Source organism: Patagioenas fasciata, chromosome 5 (genome assembly GCF_037038585.1).
Source record: "Patagioenas fasciata isolate bPatFas1 chromosome 5, bPatFas1.hap1, whole genome shotgun sequence".
NCBI lineage: Eukaryota > Metazoa > Chordata > Aves > Columbiformes > Columbidae > Patagioenas > Patagioenas fasciata.
Window position 1 is genome coordinate 56681389 of NC_092524.1, and position 20300 is coordinate 56701688.

The window sequence follows — 20300 nt, forward strand, 5'->3', positions numbered from 1 at the left end:
AGATATTACATGTATTTTTTAATGTTAAAACAAAAAGTACAAATTTAATGTGGTATAAAAAGATGCATTTAATTAATTTGTGAAGCTTTACACAGCAGGATTTCCAATAAATTTGATAGTAGTGTGAATGTACCAACCCATATGTACTTCAGGCAATTGCACAAGAACATTAGTAAATAAAAATGGAAGCTGGTTTCATGAGTGAATATTGAAAATGATGCTCTCTTGTGTAGAGAGCACTAGTGCATGTGAAACCCTGTGTGCTTTTTACATAATATGCCTCTCTAGTTAACATATAACATAAAGTGTCACAGATCTTTTAAAGCTTGATTCACTATGAAAGAAACACAGCCATCTGTAGTGTGAAAGTTTATGACTCAATTGTCCACACCTTACAAAGTGATTCAGCAAAGACATATCTGGGCCATGGAAACTTTTCCTTCCATTAGTTCTTGCTTTGAAAGAATAAAGAGATCTTTGAGATGCAGTATGCATTTTAACTCTCACATTGTAAGACAGTGTGCAAATTTAAGCATATGCTTTTAATTATGATTTTTTTTTTTTTTCTTCACAAGTCCATTTCTTGCTTCTGAGTCATATTTTGAATTTTCAAAGGCGGCTTAATAAAATGTGAAAAATGGCAAGTCATTTTCAAAGTGATGGGCGTATGGATAGATTAGATTAGACAGAAATCTGGACAGACCGTTGGAGAAATGTTGTTAGACAAATGGGACTTCTGCAATTACTTCTAGTCCAGTTGTGACCCATTTTGTAGAGGTTATGCAGTGCTATTTTTTTAGCTTTATGTTACAAATGCAAAAACATTATGTAGAGCCTCCATTATTATCCCATTCTCATCTTCTCACACAAAATGTGAGCTAGTGTCCAAAATCATTAGGTTTGGTATTATGGATAACATTCTCTTTCTTCCACTTTCTATCTGTATCTATAAAATGCAGAACTTCCCTTTGATGATAGGCCACCTTAACTCATCTTTACTTCCTATTTGTTGTAGGCAAACAGCGTTCATGTGGCTATGTCTGATAGACCACCTGATGCACTGTAACTGCAAAGACTTCTCCATTTGCCCTCTTTATTTAGTGTTCTTGCTAAGCTTGGCTGTGTGAAGAGTTTCCCTTTAGGACTCCCCACATTTTTTCCTTCTTCCTATTTCTTTTTTTGATTGAGCTGGATCCACACCTGACATTGTGAACATCTGAGCTTCAGTAATTTTAAGTCCCACTTCAAGTCTTACTGAGTTCTAACACTTCCTGACAGATTGGGGCAACCCTGTTACATACCCTCTGGAGAACTGGTAAATCTTTTTGCCCTTCATGATAGCTGCCAAGTAGAAGGAGCTGAATGCACATCTAGACTCACTTTGGAAATCACCTTGCTTCAGTAACATGCTATTTCTCCCATTTGATATAAATCTTTGCCAGAATCCAACAGTTTCAGATGAGCCAATTTTCTGAGATGGAAGAACAAGAAAAAGTCAAAGGTATCCCTCTCTTTTTAGTTGTTTTTAATCTTGGCATTCTGTTCATGGAGAGATCTTTGTTGCCAAGATGTCTGCTGCTTCTCCATCTCTCACCCTTCAGGTTTCTTAAAATAGCTAAGAACACAGAGTTTCTAAGCCCAAAAAACACACTTACTGGGAAAAAAAAGTCTGTATGAAGTTAAAAAATATATATTTATACTGTAAGCCCTGCAGCCTGGCTTTCTGCCCACGTTTGGGCATCTGTGCTGTCTCTGGATACCTCAACTGACACATGCATGCCAGATCCAAAGAGGAAGAAATAAAGGGCACTGCTGGTTCAGTGCTGAGCCCATGAATACAGTGCAGTATCTTTGAAAGGTGAGGTTTGCCACCATTACAGTCTGTTCATTATCATAGGCCTCTGGAGAGTAGGGTTCAGTCTTTATTATCTGAAATTAGAACTTCTTTCATAATACATGCTGTCGCTTCAAGCAGAATTCATTCATCCCTTTCATTCTCTCACTGCAGATAGTCTGGAATAGGTTTTCAGGTGAGCATATCTCCAAGTGCTAATCAAAGGAAGACATGCAGGGTGTGGCAAGAGATGGAAGGTTTGGTGAGGTAAATTATAATCTAAATTAAGGTATCTAGATTTAGTAGTGAACTCATGGAAATAAAAGCAAAAGTTTCAGAAGGAAGTATAGGAATTCCTCAGGTCGAGGTGCAGAAAGCAAATTCCTCTCTGAAGGAGGCAGAGGGGTTTTGAGAAGGAAAAATTTGAAGTGGAAGAAAGAATGCTGGCATACAAATGAAGAGGAAAGATAAGGGGATAAATTATTAGTATATATGATAATCTTCAGAAAAACATAGGGATTTGGAGGGTCAAAGGAAGAGTAACTGAATTCATAATCCAAAACACATGCTATTTCATTTCTCTGAACTACTTCTGACTTCTCTCCTTGAAATTTTTATAGATTTCACAAATTGTTCTATTTGTGGTCAACAGAGATGAGTATTCAGCCAGAAGCAAAGAGTTCTTCCCAGATGGAGGAGTATGACTGACCCTCTTGATTGTCCTAACAGACAGTCCTGAAGCTCCCAACAGCAAATGACACACTGGGACGAAAAGATTTCTAGTAGTACTGCTTGCCCTTGACCCATCCATTATTATCTGGAAACACTTTGTAACCAAGGCTTTTGAACTTCATGGAGTTTATATGACACAGAACTGTAAAAACATGAAGACTGTCAGCTCCAGAGATATTTTTATCCTCTCTGCAGGATTCAAGGATAAGCAAAGAAAAGTTAGCAGATGTATGATACCGAGGTAGGAGCCAGTTCTGCACTGGCTGAAGAGCTGGTTGAACTTGTACAATGCAGAGGGTACAGGCTATGGGGATTGTGCCATCTGCTTAGAAAGAAAAGGCAAGGGAGAATGTGTTGAGTCAGATACTCATCACTGATTGTTTGTGCCACAGTGGCAAATTACTACCAAAGAAAAGTAGTCCCTGTTGCTTAATAGACCTGACCTGAATGTTATAAAGTTATACCTGCTGGAAACAAGCCTTATGAGGTACTGCTTATAAAATGCCACTGATTCTTCTAGAGAAATATCCTGCAAGTAGCGGGTTGAGTTCATTGTTGTTTCCCTTTGTAGCCAGTAGTGACATTGCAGGAGACAAGAGGGATTTATCCCAGCTAATTTTGCAAGATGATTAGGGCCCAAGCATGATGCACCATATTATATTCAGGTTTTCCCCAAGTATGCTTAGTTTTGTTGGGTATGACATACTGCATTTGAGTCACTCATATTCTGTATGAGTCATATGTTGAAGTGTGAAAGCATTGCTGTATCTCTGCTGTTGTTACCCGTTGCTCAGCTGCTGCCATACCACACAGCTCAAGCCAATTGCGGTCACCTTCCAGTTTGAGCCAGCTCTCATCAGCTGTCTGAGCCCTTTAAATGTGATCCAAGGTGTTGCCCAACATATACCTAACATGAATGCCATATGTGTTTGGTTTTGGGCTCTGAGTTACAACTCTGTGGGTTAGTACCTCCAACTGTTCTTCAGAAGGGATCATAAAGCATCTAGAAAACCTGCAGGTATCTTTAAATTTTATTTTAAAAATGAAAACAATTTAAGGAGCATTTTATAATACATCTGTAGCACTAGGTACCTAAAGTGCATCCTTCATCTTTCTCATATACCTGACTTTGTAAGATTCCACACTGGTTTTTATTTGGTGGATTGCTTAAAGATCAGATGAACCGAGTGGTTCATACCTTCAAAGTCTGAGAAATTCTGGTGCAGTCATAGTCTGGAGGTCATTAGTCACACATTAAACATCCATTGTGGACTAACTGAGGTTTTTTTTGTTTTTTTTTTTTTTTCCATTCATGAGGAAATAGACCTTTAGTTTATGGTTGAGAGGCAAGAAGTTGCAGGACTGAGTTTGGCTGCAGCCATCAACATGTTCCATTTTGTGGCTGTGGTCATCACTTAGAGCCCTTGGTTATTTGTAATATAAGAAATTTTGTGCCAGTTAGGTGGTAATTGATGCTTCTGGATTTTTTTATTTATTTTTTTTTTTAACAAAGAACACAAAGTAGAGTACAGTTATACTATATCTGTCATTTGTAAGTGTCCAGTGATCCTCCAGCATTGTGTGATTCATGGAGCTGAAAGAAATGACTTGCCTAAAAAATTATTAGTGCTTATTCTGCCTGCAGAACCCCTTAATACCTGTTACAGATGTCAGCATATTATGACTGTGAGCTGTCAAATTCTAATGACTAAAATTTCATTTTTCTGTCTTTTCATGCTGTGTTTGAGAACTATATGTTGGGAATAATTCCCTAGCTAAATTTCTTCAAATGGTAAACTCAACCATTTATGCTTTCTCTCTCTGTTTCTTTCTAAATTTGTGTTTACATTACTGCCTTTCTCTTTTCTTATGTTTCTCTAAGAGAGAGGAAAAAAAATTAAATATATTTTCTTTCCAGAACCACTGTCCGTTTTAAAGAACATAATCTGAGTTGACAGCAGACAGATTTGACGCAAAAATATTTCTTTACCCACTGATTTGATCAAAACATGGATTATTTAAAAGAAGGAGGAGGAAGAGGCAAGGTTAGTAGGAAATAAAATGCATGAAAAACTCATACCATTTCATGTGGTCAAATAACCTTGACACTGGAAAATATTTTTACCATCCTCCTTCAAACAGGAATTTGTTGACACAGTGTTCAATAATAGAGATACAGGACTAATGTTAACATACTGCAAATACTGCAACAAATCGTATCTATTGATCCACCTGTTATTATGCTTGTTACTAAAATGCTGTATGTAAAGTAAAGGAAACCAGTTTCCATTTTAAGTCATTAATAGATTGGTTTTGAAATTTATGTTACACACGTCCAACAAATCAAGAATAAAAGCATGTGAAAGGCTATGTAGTCTGTATTGAATTACACATTCTTTCCACAGTAAAAGCCTTTAGCTAGAAATTGACCAAAGAATTTTAAATATCTCATTATATATATGTCATTGTTCAAAGTGTCCCTAAATGGGATTAAACAATAGTCACTCAAGAGTTTCCTGCAATGTCTGTTTCCCCCCTCACCCCCCTTTTCCTCCTCACCTTGACTTAAATTAAGGCTAATGATATGTTTTCAGTGTAAGGTAAAAGAAGGATTTTCCTTGAATGACTTTCCAACATTTTCAAATCTAATTCATTATAAGTACTTCTATCAAATGATTGCTTATTTCATCTCATTGTCATAGAGGATTTAACTCTAAAACACACATGTTTGATATGGACTTAATGACCATGTTACAAACTGAAACCAGCTGAAGCAGTATTCACCTGCAAATTTCTGTTGGTGCTCAGAATTAAAAAAAAAAAAAAATGTTAGGACTATTTTTCAAAGAAGAACAGATTCTTTTTAACTGCTGTTTTTCCCCTTGTGTATACTAGTTTGTCTTGGTTGTTGACTCTTCAATAAAAGGAAGGAGATGGGCTGCAAGGGAGAAGGAGGAAAAGGGACAGCAGAAGGAACCGTAGAGAGAGACTATTTTTTGATAAATGTCTATACTTTGAGTACCAACTCAATGACGCTACACATTTTTAAACAAAGGTCCTATTTCAAAAAACATTCCCCTTTCCTAATCCTATGTAAAAAAACTTCTCTGCAAACATAAGGATAGTAACACTAAACATCTTTATAAGGAGGGAAGAAGCAAATAGTTTTGGGTTCTCACCAAGAAAAAAGGAAAAAAAAAAAGTTGGGATAATTAAGGTAGCGAACATATTGTGCTGCTATATTGGTTCAGTCACCTGATCTGTCTCTCTGATCACTATTTGCACGATATACACGGTTTTGACGGGCTTGTGATAGACTGCTGTCTGAAATTCTTTAATCTGGGTCTCCTGTTTGGCAGTGCAGCAGACTTTGCTATTTTGGGTTTTTGAAATGAAGCCATACTTGCAGCGGATAAGAGAGAGCTGTGACTCTGTACTGACTCATCAGTCTGAAGGAAAGTCAGGTAAACTTAAAACCCACAACGGTCGTGCTGGTGCTGCTGCTTGTGCAAATGTGAAGCAGGAATAATCGCACTGCAATGTGTGTTATTACACATGCATGAAAGTCTGAATGGATCTGTGAAACAGGTCCAAATAGTTTCAGTTTTAGGATAACATAAGAGTAAAAGAAGCATTTAACCCATAGGAGGTATTTAGGGAAATATGACCTTTCTGAGGCTTTGTTTCAGGAGGTGAAACTACTGAAGTTTCACTCTAAGGACAGTCTGTGTTGCATCCAGGAGTGGCTTTATCACAGGAACATAGATGCTTCTGAGTCTCTTTGGCTGTGCAGAAGGAGAGAAATTCATTAGCCACTTACTCACAACTCAAGTCTCTCCATCATAAGAAGAAAAACTGTCCTCGGCTCCCAAATCACAAGAAATAATGAGGACAACTGAGTTTCATTAGATAAAAATATATATTAAAAAAATCTTCTGATTTTCCTGATTTTGTACAAGGAATAAGGATGTGAGGTACAGTTTAAACACAAAATACAACCACTTAATCTAGTCAGAAACTATATAATACCTAGTTATTTGCATTTTGGCTTTCAGTCAAGTTGAATGTGGATTTCTCAGTGACCCTGGCTATGCAGATTGTGTATAACTCTCCAGAGCTCAGCTGAAGTTTGGAACTGCAAAAAGGGAGAGAACTCAGGACAGAAGGGCCTTCACCCTGGGGCCTTTCTGGTGGTGTCTAGAGATTTTTCCTCAAAACCATTTTTCCTATGTGACTTAAGAATGAAGACTGACTTCCTGTCTTTCTGCACCTGGGTTTGAAGAGGTGCATTGCTGAAGGTACTTACTGTTTAGGAGGTGGGAGCTGCCAGTTCCCTGTTTCTTTCATTTGCAGGGACTTATCAGGTCTTTCCTCTGTACTGAATGTTTGGTGGGTTTTGTTTGTTTCTTTGTTTGTTTGTTTTTTGTTTGTTTGGGTTTTGTTGTTGTTGTTTTCACCCAGAACATTACAAAAGTGTTTAAAACCTTAACTTAGCTAGTTTTTTTTTTAGGAGATAAAGAATGAATTTACAGCTAAAAGGGCTGTAAACAAAATCAGAAAACCACAACCCTAAATACTGTTTTCCTTACTTTGGGTTTAGTCTGTCAGTTGTGGTTATCTACTGCTTGTGTGCACAAGGTGTGTAAAGAACCTCACTTATTTTAAGGGGCAGGATATAATTGAAATCTTCAGGATAGACCCTTTTCTTCAGCACTTTGGCTTTGGATCTGTCTCTGGTGTTCAGCTGAAGATGCAACTACTTGAACACTGTTTTTATGGCAAAATCCACTTATAACATTCCCCATTCCTGCTCTGTAGTTTGACACATCCTAGGCTGAATGAGACCATTTGTGAGGAAATCCTGTGAAGTGACTCTTTGGCATAGCCTGTCTTTAATCCATGTTTGCCACCAAAGGAAAGAACATATTGTCAAGGACTGCTTCTTGCTCACATCAGAGAATTCTGTAAGCAATTAAATTAAGCTTCTCCCCCCACATCCCCACCATCTTAAACAGAAAATCAGGAAACTTATTGTGGGATTTTTCTGACTGTTGTTACCAAACCAGAATGAAAGATTTTCAAAGTTTGTTCCTAACAGGCTCAGTTATTTGATACTCCTTTACTCCTATAAAGTCCATGAGTTTTCCCTTGCAAGTTACAAAGAAAGGTATTAGATCCCAAATGAGTTTATACAAATAGTTATTAAAATAAAAACAATGAAAAAAAACCCACAACAAATCAACACACAGATTTTGTACTGTATATCCCCCGAATGAACTGTGAATAAAATAGCCAATTTTGTTTTGTAGGAGACACAATTTTCTAGGGCAACTGCTTTGTGATTCTGACAGTGCACGCAAAACTAAAAGGATTCACGGGGTTTGCAATGAAAGTTTCTCAAAATTTGCATGAGTGTGTAATTTTCTGCTTGTTAATCGTTATTTTCCTTCTTAAAATATTTCAGTCAAGTAGCAGCAATGATAGTCTGACGTGGATTAGCTTTACATATTTGTTTACATTTAGTATTTATATTGCAGTCGAGCGTAGCAGCTCTCCTCAGGGACTGATGTCTATTCACTGCCTCCAGTGCAAACTGCTGATTTTTTTGTCCTGATCCAGTTCTTGTAGTAGAGCTACTCTCATGCTTGGTGTTCTCTGCTGGATGGGAGCACAGCTGACCAGCATTTTGCAGCTCAAGTCTGGGACTCCTTACCTTAAAGACTTTATAGGAGCTGGTCCTCAAAGGCTGCAGTGCAGCAAAGATTTACATGTGTTCTGAACAACCCATCTGACTTTAAGCTAATCTTCGTAGGATTAAGATCCTGAAACTGAAGTGACTAACTCATGGAGTGTGAATGGCCAATAATCTATATGACCAGTCTGTGAACAACCTAAAGGCTGAAAGCTCTCGCTCGTAGACTGTGAATGAAATAATAAACACGGAAGATTGGCTCCAGTTCACAAAGAAAGATTCACTAATCATAAACAAAATGGGGGCAAGACACAGGACAAGGTGGTGATGAGAGTGAAAAGAAATAAGTTTTTAATAAATAGTTTTATTTACTCAAATATTTCTTTATTATCAGGGTATAATTTAACTGCATGGCAAAGTCATATAGAAGCTGTGCTACAGAAATGTGTGCATGTGAGCTCCATGAGCAGTAAGCAAATCTGTAAAGAAATCGTAGCCCTAATGCAAAATTTATAGGAACTTATTTCCAAGCAGGTAATAGTGTACAAATTCCTCAGGACCAAAGATGAGTTAAAGGAAGATGTCATGCAGTAGGACGCTGCAGAAAACAACCCATCAGCTGCTACCCCACGTGACAGACCCAGAGGCAGCTCCAGAGCCATTAACGCAACTGCCTGGGGAGTTTGACAAGGAAAAAGATTCTGACACTGGAATAATATCTGCCAGCACTTGGCATCTGTGTCCTGTGATGGCCAACCATCCTCCATGGGTACTGACTCCACTGCTGGAAAAAGGAGGAAAAATAAAGCAGTAGCAGGGAATTCTTTTCTCATACAAACTGGTAGTAATTTAGTAATTTAGAATCAGGACTTGGAAATGTAAATAAATTCGGCTATGCATATTTCTAATTTGTATCTATAAAAAAAAAAAAGAAGCAAGTATCAAAAATATGAATACGAATTTGAAAAAAATATTCTGGGAAAGTTGATTTTATAACACAGCAAGTGACAATAATTTAAATGATATTATTGCTGGTCACAGGCTTCACAGGGCACACGCGACCTGACCTTGCCCTAGCACTAGTTGCTATTTTCTAGGGTGAAAATTCTTATTTATTTAAGTAAAGTGCTTAGTTTTTGTATGCATTTTTCCTTTTTGCACTCCGATTAGTAATCTGAACATCAGACAAAATGTGGTAGTAGAATAGACCTAAATCTGGCAATTCCTATGCAGACATCAGTAGCATTTGGGAAACAGGCAGAACTAGAAGCAATTTTAATTTTGAGAAGTGGCTTTTCAGAAGAGACACTGCAAACAGTTGAAGTTTGGACACTTCTCAGTACTCTGTAATGCTTCGCTTACACAGAACATTCCAAATCCCTTGGAAAGCTGATCACATGGCAGTTTAAAAACTGTAAACTTTGTTTTCATTACGCTCACTACTTGAAATCTTGGCCCAGCACTTAATTCTAATGCCAAAGGTTTTTTGGATAGTTTTTCTGCTGCTACTGAATCAGCCCCTGTGAACTCCCTGAAGGATATGACTGGGTGTTTGCACCTGTGGTTTCTGATGCCCAACTGAAAGATGGGTCAGCAGGTCCGGTCCCTGCAGTCTTTTGGTTGAGCAAAAACTTTCATAAGCTTCTTGTGCTAATATTGTTTGTGAAACACAGCAAAAATACCTTTAAATATGCTTTCAGCCTATCTGTAGTTTTTATCTGAACTCACATGTTAATGCCTCTGCGGCAGCAACATTTGTCCTGCTCTTGCCATCCCAGCAGGATACAACCTGAAGAAGGGAACATGCAGTATTTGTCCTTGTTTGAGGCAACATCATCTTCACACCTTATGTTTCGGAAATGAACCCCTCTCCACCCCCAAACCATTTGTCTTATTTGCTGCTCTCGTGATGCTGAAAGCTCCCTGCTCATCGTGGCTGCAATTATCATTATGGCTGAACCACCGGTACTGGAAGTAAAAGTCCAGCCCTTGAGAATAGCAGGCTATAGCCTCCAGCATGTTGTTCCAGTCCACTGGCATCTTAACTAGACAGTGTTAGTTTTAGCATAAAACCCATATTTCTAACCTTATGGAGGAATGAGGCAGGTTCTGTTTTCTCTTCCCTTTTACTGAAAACATCAAGCAGCTCTGCACAAAGTTCATGAGGTTAAGGAATGTTTTTCTGTTGGCTTTTTGCCTCTGCATCTGTGTCGTTTACCTGTATCTTGACAGGGGTGCGGTTCACTCTCAAACAGCAAGACAGAGTGAGAGAATAACCCTATCCTGAGAATAAATTGGATAATTTATTATTTAAAAGAGATTTTGTGAAGTAAAATGATGAATCCAGTACAGCCTCCTTCTGAGTTTTAAACCTTGTTTCTTCGATGGCATAAAATTGTTTTGCAAAGGTTTCTTGATCTACTGTAGATGGTATTACTACTTATGCTATATGGTGACAAAACCTAAAGACAGGAGTCAGATGTGTGCTCTACACTACTTGAGAATTTAAGTTAAATCTGTAATTTTTCCCCCCTGCATTTCCTCAGAGAAATTAGCTATTCTATTCACTGCATAAATTTTCAGGTTTTGCTAGCACGACACTCAGGGTGTTGAATTTTTTATGACAAAAATGCTGTAATAATTGTTGAACAGATGTAAGTGTTGGAGAGTGGGCTCTGGCAGACCTCATGAAACCTCTATTAGCATTTTAACCCTGTCGTTACTTGAATGAAGTGAAAGCAGGAAAGGACAGAGTTTTGAACTGCTTTATTCAGACACGCATAAAGGGTTCCCAGGTGGGGGTAAATTACCTTTAATTAGACATATTCCTAATGAAAGCAGAGATAAAAACAAATCTTAATGAGCACTAACTACATACTACAGCACTATTAGGACTTTCAACTGTCATGTGTAGAGCTAAGAATAATTTTGGATGGAGATATCCCAGTCCAGTGATCTGTACTGTCTGAAATGTTCATAGGATCTAATCCTCCAGTTTTAGGTCAGCCTCTGAAATATGCCTCTCCTTCACTGCAGCTGAGTTAGCAAATGACAACAAGACAAAATCTATGTCCAAGGAACCAGAGACACTTTGGTTTTTCCACACCTGCCATATTAAACAAATGGCTTTTGAAGCCTGCAAGGCAACGTTTAGCCGTTACAGCCTTGATTTGCCATCTAAAAAGAGCAATGACATCAGGGATTGACCAGGAACTTTGTTGCAGATTCTTCTAAATCAAAGAAGGGAATTGAAAGCAAATAACAGCATCGTCACAGAGTAACTGAGGGTATCTGTGGTATCTGCCCTACAGAGAGATGATGTCAAAAGGTGTTTTTCCCTAGCTTTGTATTTGAAGCAGAGATTTCGTGTATTTGTGTATAGAAATACAGACATGTGAAAACACTCATACAGACATCAACATAAACACCCCCTTCCTAAAAATAAGCATGCATATTTTAATATTGGTAAAGAAGTCTTATCTTGAAATAAAAGCTATTGTTTGATAGAAGACAGTAACTAGTAAGCTATTACTTATGGAGTTGTAAGACCAAATTGTGTATGTGCTTGGTGTGGAGAGCCAGACCTACATACACACATGAACAACATAAGAGTAAAGAATTGTTTGAAATATTTTGTTATACAGATATATTCAGAATTTTTCAAGTTAGTGGATAGGTTTTGTGTGGAATCTTTTTTTTCTATTGCAATTCCAGTTAGGAAAAGAGTCAAAAAAAAAAAATGTTATGATCTGGAACAGAGGTAAAGACACAGAATCTTAACCTGAGGGATGTTATCTGTGTTAGGAATTAAGTTACTTTTTTCATTGTTGGCTTGGGTGTTTAAAAGCTAAAACTTTCTGTGTCTTTTTATTTTTTTTTTTTATTTTTTATGTGTTAATATATATAAAATCAATGTGTGTGCCTGCTCCATCTGCTTTTGTTTTACATGCCCCTGTGGTGCCTAGTGAGGCATGGGGAACTTTAGTGCAGTGGCTCAGAAGTTTTGTGGATAAAAACAGGCAAATTATATTCTGGCCCTAATTTATGGCACACACAATAGCGTACATCTATAGGGCAAGATAATAAAAAAATAACAAATACATAAATTTGTGTATGCATTAGCTGTGTTAACTAGGCTTCTCTGAAGTGAAAATGTTTTCAAACTCTGAAACATCTGGCTATTTCTTTATATACATTTACCAAACCAACTATGTTGGTGAGCATAAACAGAGGTATTTCCAGTGCATCTACATTTCAGAAACATATTCAAACATTAGTGGGTGGACTGCTTCAGAGATGTATTTTCACAGCCATTCCCTGTGTGTGGCTTATTTGCAACGTAGCATTTTTTTCTGTTTCTTTTTGTTCTTAGAGCCATATAAATAAAACAAACTTAAATAGGAAGCAATGTCCAGCAGAAGTACAACAGAGAGTAAGATAATATTCTAGAGAAAATGTCACTATCAGATTTAATTATGTTTTGAACTTAGCTTCTGCCTATTACCTATATAAATATAAAGATTCAAAGAGGTTTTGTGAGTGATTTATTGGAGAGATACTGTTCTTATCCCTAGAATACAACATTTCTGGCTACACTTTCAGATTTAATGAAAGAATTACTGTAATTCACAAGGTGTTCAGAATAAAAATGGGAACTGTCTGTAGGGTATAACACTGTAAAGATGATGTGGTGTTCTCCTAATTTATGAAAGAAAACATGCAAAACTTTTTTTTCCACACTTGATTTCCCACTCCCCCAAAACAAAACCCAAAACCCCAAATGTGACTTCTTACATTGCAAGATAACTTGTGGCTTTTGCAAATTTGGCTGGTCAGATCTCCCTAGAAAGTGCTCATTTGTTTTGCTATTGGTTTGTCAATCAGTATTGAAATGTAATTTTATTTCACAAGCTTTGAAGAAACATTTTATCTCACACAGACTCCTAGAGAAAACTTCTGCACATATTACAGCTATTTACATTATTTGTTTAAGCAGGAAGAACATTTAGGGAAGCATGACCTGTCTGAAGCTGTCTTTCTTGAAAGAAGTTGAATGCCTGAAAAATAGGCTTGCAAGTCTGAATTCAGTGTTTCTGAATATGCATTTTCCTTCCTACAGTTTCCTGCCCCAAATATAGTTTAACAACCTGGTGGAAGTGCATTGGGCATTGAGCTAAAAGTACACAATGTCACTTATACATTCCATCCATGCAAAAAAGAAACACATCTTCAGTAACTCTCCTGTAAGAGTGACAGCAGGGAGTATTGTCCTTTAGGAGCCTACATATGAATGTTTTTATTGTTAAGTTAACAGTAGTTAACTTTACAGATAAATTTCAATTATTCTTGTTGTCAATAATCAAATATATAAAGAATGTATATTGTATATTAATAAGAAACAGGTAAAAATAAATCATCTAATATTTATTATCTGTCTCTGTATAAGATCACATTTGGAAACTGAAAAACTAGAAGGAAGCTGGCGAGCAAATATACCTCCACTGTGGCAAGGGCTGTATAAGAATCACAGAATCACAGAATGTTAGGGATTGGTAAGGACCTTGAACGATCATGGAAGACAGATGTTATTGTATGAGCTTACCATGTGAACAGATAAAGAATGCCTTGGTTTTGCTCAAAAAAACAGTTCCAAGCAGGTGTAAAGCAAGAAGTCTACTTTGTGCTTCCTGAAGAGGTGTCCAGGTAATTTCTGTTCCCTCAAGGCTAGTGTTGCACTTGGACACCTGAACCAGCTTCTTTGTGCTGGGTTGGTATGTTGGAAATGAACTTGTAGTTAACATCAGTGTGAAGTCATGGGCAGCACACTCTCTAAGGAAGTGTGGTAGGAATGTGCTACAAGAATAGAAACAAGTGAGCTGGAGGCTTTTCACCAGTGACACTGAAGCCTGAACACTATGCTCCTTAAGCAGGTGAGAGGAATGTAGGCATTCTCAGTAGCAAAATCCAGTACTTTATGATAGGACAAAGGTTAATGGCTTTAAACTGAAAGAGGTTACATTTAGATTAGATATAAGAAAGAAATTCTTCACCATGGGGGTCGTGAGGCTCTGGAACAGGTTGCTGTGGATGCCCCATCCCTGGAAGTGTTCAAGGCCAGGTTGGATGGAGCTTTGAGCAACTTGGTGTAGTGGAAGGTGTACCTGCTCATGGCAGGGGGGTTGGAACTAAATGGTCCCTTCCAACTCAAACCATTCTATGATTCTAGGATTCTATGTGCTCACAAGCTGGAAACCAAAGTGAAGCAGCCTTTTTCCTTTCCTGAACAGCTTGTATGACCCTTGCCCAAGGACTGAAGGAAGAGAAATATAGCATAACATGTTCTTGAGACCAGGTCATTACAAATCTGTAGATGAGAAACTATAACAATAAGAGTCCCAAGGAAATGACACTTAAGTTAATGAAAACCAGAAGTCTCTTGTCATAAGTCAGAGAATTCATCTACAGAAAAAGTTCAAGCTTGATTTTAATCATGTCTTCTGCTTCTAAGGGTTGACTGAGTGGTTAATGCAGAAAAATAATGTATTCCCAGAATTTCAGCTGTAATTCAGTCCACCCTAACTGTAAAGTGACCTGTGCTTTGAAAAAGTTTAGTTACTGATTTTCTGTGTTTATCTTCAACCTACAGGAACCAAATCAAAGTGAGATTCTCACAAGTAAAAACCACTGGGGGGGTGGGGGGTTGGTGGGGTGGGGAAATGTTAAAACAAAGACCAGGCCTCAAAGAATGCTGCCAGTGAAGTCAAACAGGATTGAAGTATGACATGGGGAAAAACCCAAGATCAAGTTCTTCTTCCTGACATCTTTGGCTCAGTACTCCTGGATGAGACCTATCGTCAAACACAGCATTCACATTGTTTTTGGTACTGGCGTGGTCAAAGAAAAGGGCATCTAAGTAAAATTCAATGACTTTTGGTTTGGGAGTCTGGTTTTTATCTATTTCTTTTTCTTGCATGTGTTGAAGTTACCATACCATCTCTTTTATTTGCTATGATACGATGGCTTTGTTACTTAAGATCTTATGTTACTTATGATGGAACTTTGACTTCTTTGATTGTCTTTGCTTCTCACCAATCATGCATTGACTTTTTATTTAAACAAAACGCCTCAGCTGATATGGGCTCAAGGGCAAAAAATGAGCTAATTTTTCTTCACTGAATGTGAATCATGCCTTGCCTAAGCTCAGTGTAAATCTAGGGTCAGTTGTACTATGTGTAAAGATCTCTTTATACCATTGAAGCTTGTCTACATTAGAAGTTTATATTGCTGTAGCTACAACAGCATAACTTCACAGATACAGGAGTCAGCATAATTAATGCTGGGGCCACAACAGCCCTATTGGTTTTATTCATAATGAAGACTAAGGGTGGAGCTTTCAAAAGTGCTGAAGTGACTTAAAAGTGCGAGTCTTGTATCTCAGGTCACGGATTCATTAATCACTCTTAAACCAGGTCTACACAAGCAGATTTTATCCCCACCAGCCAGAGTACTGTAGTCACATGGCTACATTCATAGTGCAGAAGTAGATCCATGAGTTCAGATAAGAAACTCTATCAGAAGTTATTTTTATGGGACTTATCTAAAAAACATATGCATCCATACGGCAGCAGTTGCACCTCTTGAACTGAAACAGTACAACCCTCTGTGTGAACAAGCACCAGGGGATTTTTGATAAACCCACACATTAACATTGTTCCTCTTGCTAAATAGTCAGGATTTTAGATCTGATCACATTTTGTTATTGTTTTTTTCAGAGGGATGAGGGAAGAGTCTACATACCACTGGTGTCTGAGAGAAAAAGATCAGGAATCACAGAGCTTACTGGTTTCAGCTACAGAATAGCACACAGTTGGCCAGCTCTGTCCTCATCAGCAAATGTCACTCAAGTGACAGGGAACCCTTATCAGGTTTCAAGGAAATGGAGAGTTTTTGCAAGGAGACTCTTTTATTTCTATGGATTACTGTATTTCTGCTAGCAGTGCTAGAAAAGCAAGATTATGGGCTGTGCATGTTTAATAGAAAAAGTAGATTTGCTGATATAACTGTTATTTGCACTGTTTATATTCAAATGTCTTCTAAAAAAAAATCATCAAAATTTACGGATAGTAAGAGTGTGCAGATCAGAACACTTATCTTCTTTTTATAGACTAAAATCAAATTATTCCTTGCATTTTTCTCAGTTACAGAATATTAGATTGCAGTGTCTTAGGTTACTTGGTGGTTTTTGTTTGTTTTTGTTTTTGAGAAAGGTATATTCCAAAACAAAACTTGAATATCACATCAAGACTTTAATGTTTTTTAAAATTATATGCAATCATTACTTCTCTGATACTGCATCAACCTAGTATCACTCTTAAACCTACCCACAGCAGTGGAAAGCAGTTCACATCACGATCACATTCTTAATTAATTACCTTGTAGTCTGCTATCTTAAAAATACAGGTCGAAAAATGGTATGTTAACCTCCTAATTTTTTTTAACCTAATAAAATAACCAACTTGTTTTGTGACCTGTAATTCTGAATCTGATTGAGTTTTCAATATACTGTAATTCACAGATTTTCTCCCCTCTAGCACTAGGTTTGTATCTGTCACATGGTTTTCAGTGTTCCTAATGAGCTGTTAACAAGCTGTCAATTACCTATGCAAATGAGGCAAGCAGAAATGGAGGGGTTGCTGTACCTAGAGTTAAAGTGTGCTACCCCGGATTGTTACGAAATAAATCATTTCAGTTTTAATAGCTGTCTATGCCCATGTGGCTTGTGTCATGTAGGCACTTTTTCATTATATTATTTACCCAGAAATAAAGTGCTGCAGGGGACTTCAGGGGTGATTAAAAAGTTGAGGGGGGAGGGGAACTCACACAAGCAACTTCATTCTTTCCTGGTTTGCACCTTCTGCTCTTCTTGGGTTGGGTCTACAAGGCTACAAGCTGTCAGATGCCCCCAGCCTTGTTGAAATCAATGACAATTCAGGAGTTTAGGCCTGATTCTGCCAGAATATTTAACGAATATCCTTACCAAGGTATGTAATGGAGCCTTATGAGCAACCAAAGTTAAACAGAGGAGCTAGGAGTGAAAATCTTGAATTTTGGAGAGAAAGGTACGTTTTACATATATATTCTGAACCTCCTAAGAGCTTTCTGCAGAAAAATGTGGCAGAAGAATTGCACTTTTATTTGTGTTATCCTGTAAGGAATTCTTTTCCCCTTGCTATAGTCAATGAAATTTTGTCTCTACATTTTCTTTCCCTTTGTTTTTGCTTGCAATTGATGCTTACTGCAAAACATTTTGTGATACTTTGTATGAAGAATGTTATATAAAATGAAATTGCATTGTATTTATGACCAGCATTATAATAACAGTCTATCAGTGTTTCCATTAGAAGCTTCTATTTTTGAGGGCTTTAAAACTCACCCATAAGAATTCACTCAGGACTGTGGCAGGGTCTACAATGGATAAATAAATTCCCTTCAGCTATTTTTGTGTTAGAATAAGTAAAATCAAGAATGGAATTGAGACTTTTAGAGGTTTAGGTTTCCTCTCATTTTGGTGTGTGTATGTGTGTATATATATGTTCACATTTTAAAAGATGGGTCAGAAGCATTGTTTCCATTATTTAAGAATGCATTATCAAAAAACATCTAAAAAAGTTAATGAATTGCATTGTTTTGCTCCAGCCCATACCTAATCAAAGATACTTGCTGAATCTTCCGGCCAGATCAGGCTTAAGCTCCTGAATTGTCATTGATTTCAACAGGGTTGGGGGCATCTGACAGCTTGCAGCCCTGGCCCAAGAACAGCAGAAGGTGTAAACCAGGAAAGAATGAAGTTGATTGTGTGAGTTCCCCTCCCCTCACAGCTTTTTAATCACCCCTAAAATCCCCTGCGGCATTTTATTGGTGGATAAATTTGCACACTCAGCTAATTCAGCTGAAATTTCCTTGGCATATGTACTTTTTTCTGTCCTTATGTCCATTATGTTTAAGGTTCAGGGACCTGAAATTGTGCATACTGAAACCAGGAAGCCTGGGGTGAAGCAGAGAGAAGTGTTCTGGTAGGAAGCCAGAAGGAGAGGAATTCGATAAATGCGGTGACATGAAGACCAGTAAATAGAAATGAATAACATAAAAATCAAGAATGCTTTTGAGATGGGAGAAACCTCAAAGAAACAGTCTGCAGGGGAATTAGTAGGCTAAATCTTTCTCTGATCAATCCTGATGGAAGCTTTCTGGTCAAAATGTCAGCGTTAACTTTATTTTATGCTGGTATGTACAATAATCTTTTTGTTCCATCTGCAAACACTAGGGGGTAAATTTTTAGCGTGATGCTTAGGGATTTAGCTGTAGGACTCCCATTAACGATAATGGGAATCATGTAGCTTGAGCACTCTGCATCGTGCTGAATATTTACCCCTCACTTCAGAGCACTCTCTCATTGAATTTTTAATTATATTTACAGATAAATTCCATAACCAAATATCATCAGCTCTCAAGCAGATTGTTTTATTAAAAGGTGCAGATTTCCGACTTCATTTTGAGCTGCAACCTGCGATGATTGGTTTAGCTGCTGAGTTTGTTTTTTTTTTTTAACTGTCCATTTAATAATGCTTGATTTGTCAGCTTCAGAGTGTTTGGGAGACAATAAATATTAGAAAGTATCCCACCCTGCATGCATGTACCAGAGAAAGACGAAACATGAATATTCCAACTTGTATGGAGCTTTCAGGTGTGTCATGATACAGCTTCTCTACAAGCCCTTCCTGGGAAATCCTACTTCTGCATAAATGTGTGATTAAAACCAGCAATAGTAAAACAAGCATTCAGAACTAATATAACATCGGCAGTGCAGTGTTATTTACATTTGTGAAGATAAATTTTAAGAGTCAAAAATGTTAGGAGATTTCTCCAAGGCCAAAGGAGTTAATGTAAGAAAGAATATCAGAATCCAAGAGTCCTTCTCTTCTGTGACCTATAGCCTATTCTAACACCAAAATCTAACACCAGTGTAAGCAGATATGGAAGAGATGGTATGCATAAAGATCTGCTGGGTTCCTCCCTGAGGTATGTTTCCAGTTGCTTTTGTAGCTCTTAATTCTTGAAGTAGCTACAATTGCTTCTGCTCTGACCCTGTTGAAGTGACCTGTGAAGTAAGAATTATTTTGTTGGCCTAGGTCATGTTTGTCTGGCTGGGACAGTAGAGATGCTCTTTGTTTTAAGATATGGGTGAGATTAACCTCTCTTTCCAGGTGTTTTCCAAAGGAGAAATAAAGGCTGCTCAGCTAGTCATGAAGGGATGTAGTGTAGCTATTTTCTGGTGCAACAGTTCTAGGAGACCCCGTGCCAATGCTCGGTTGCTGTCAGCAGAGGTGTTATGAATAAGAGCACAAATTTTTACAGCTTTTTAGTGCCACTCATGACTGATACATTTCAAGTGTCATCTCGGCTTGCACCAGAAGACTGGACTGACACAGGACAACCCTGAGATCAAAGAGACACAAAGGCATTTTGACTGAGCCTTGTTGTCCCCTCTACTTTCTTCCCAGATGACGATTAGTTGCCTGCGGTTGAAACAGCTGTTTCAAGGTGTATGCCCATAAAAAATGCCTGCATAGGAGGTTGCCTTTGAAGATTTTTTGGTACTCTGTAAATGGACCCGAGAAATCTATAAACTTAAAGTTTCTACATCAATCAATGCACAAGAACTGCCCTCATGTGAAAGTGCATGCTTTGGCTCCTTTAGGAAGTTTAATGTTTTCTTTGAAGGGGATAAATGCATTTGAACAACAGACTTGAGAGCAGAGACCCTCCCAAGGTGTGTTTATACTTAAACCTTTTGATTCATACTACAAACACCAAAGTTCAGGTAAAATGCGTACTGTTTCTTCACTTTTTCCAGTAATTTACCAGCATGTAAATCAGAGATGCAGTGCCTCCGTGTGCCCCTGGAATTCAGGTTTGCAGTCCAACAGTTCCCTCCTCCCAGAACGGGACTGATGAAGCATCCATTTAACTTTGGTAGGACAT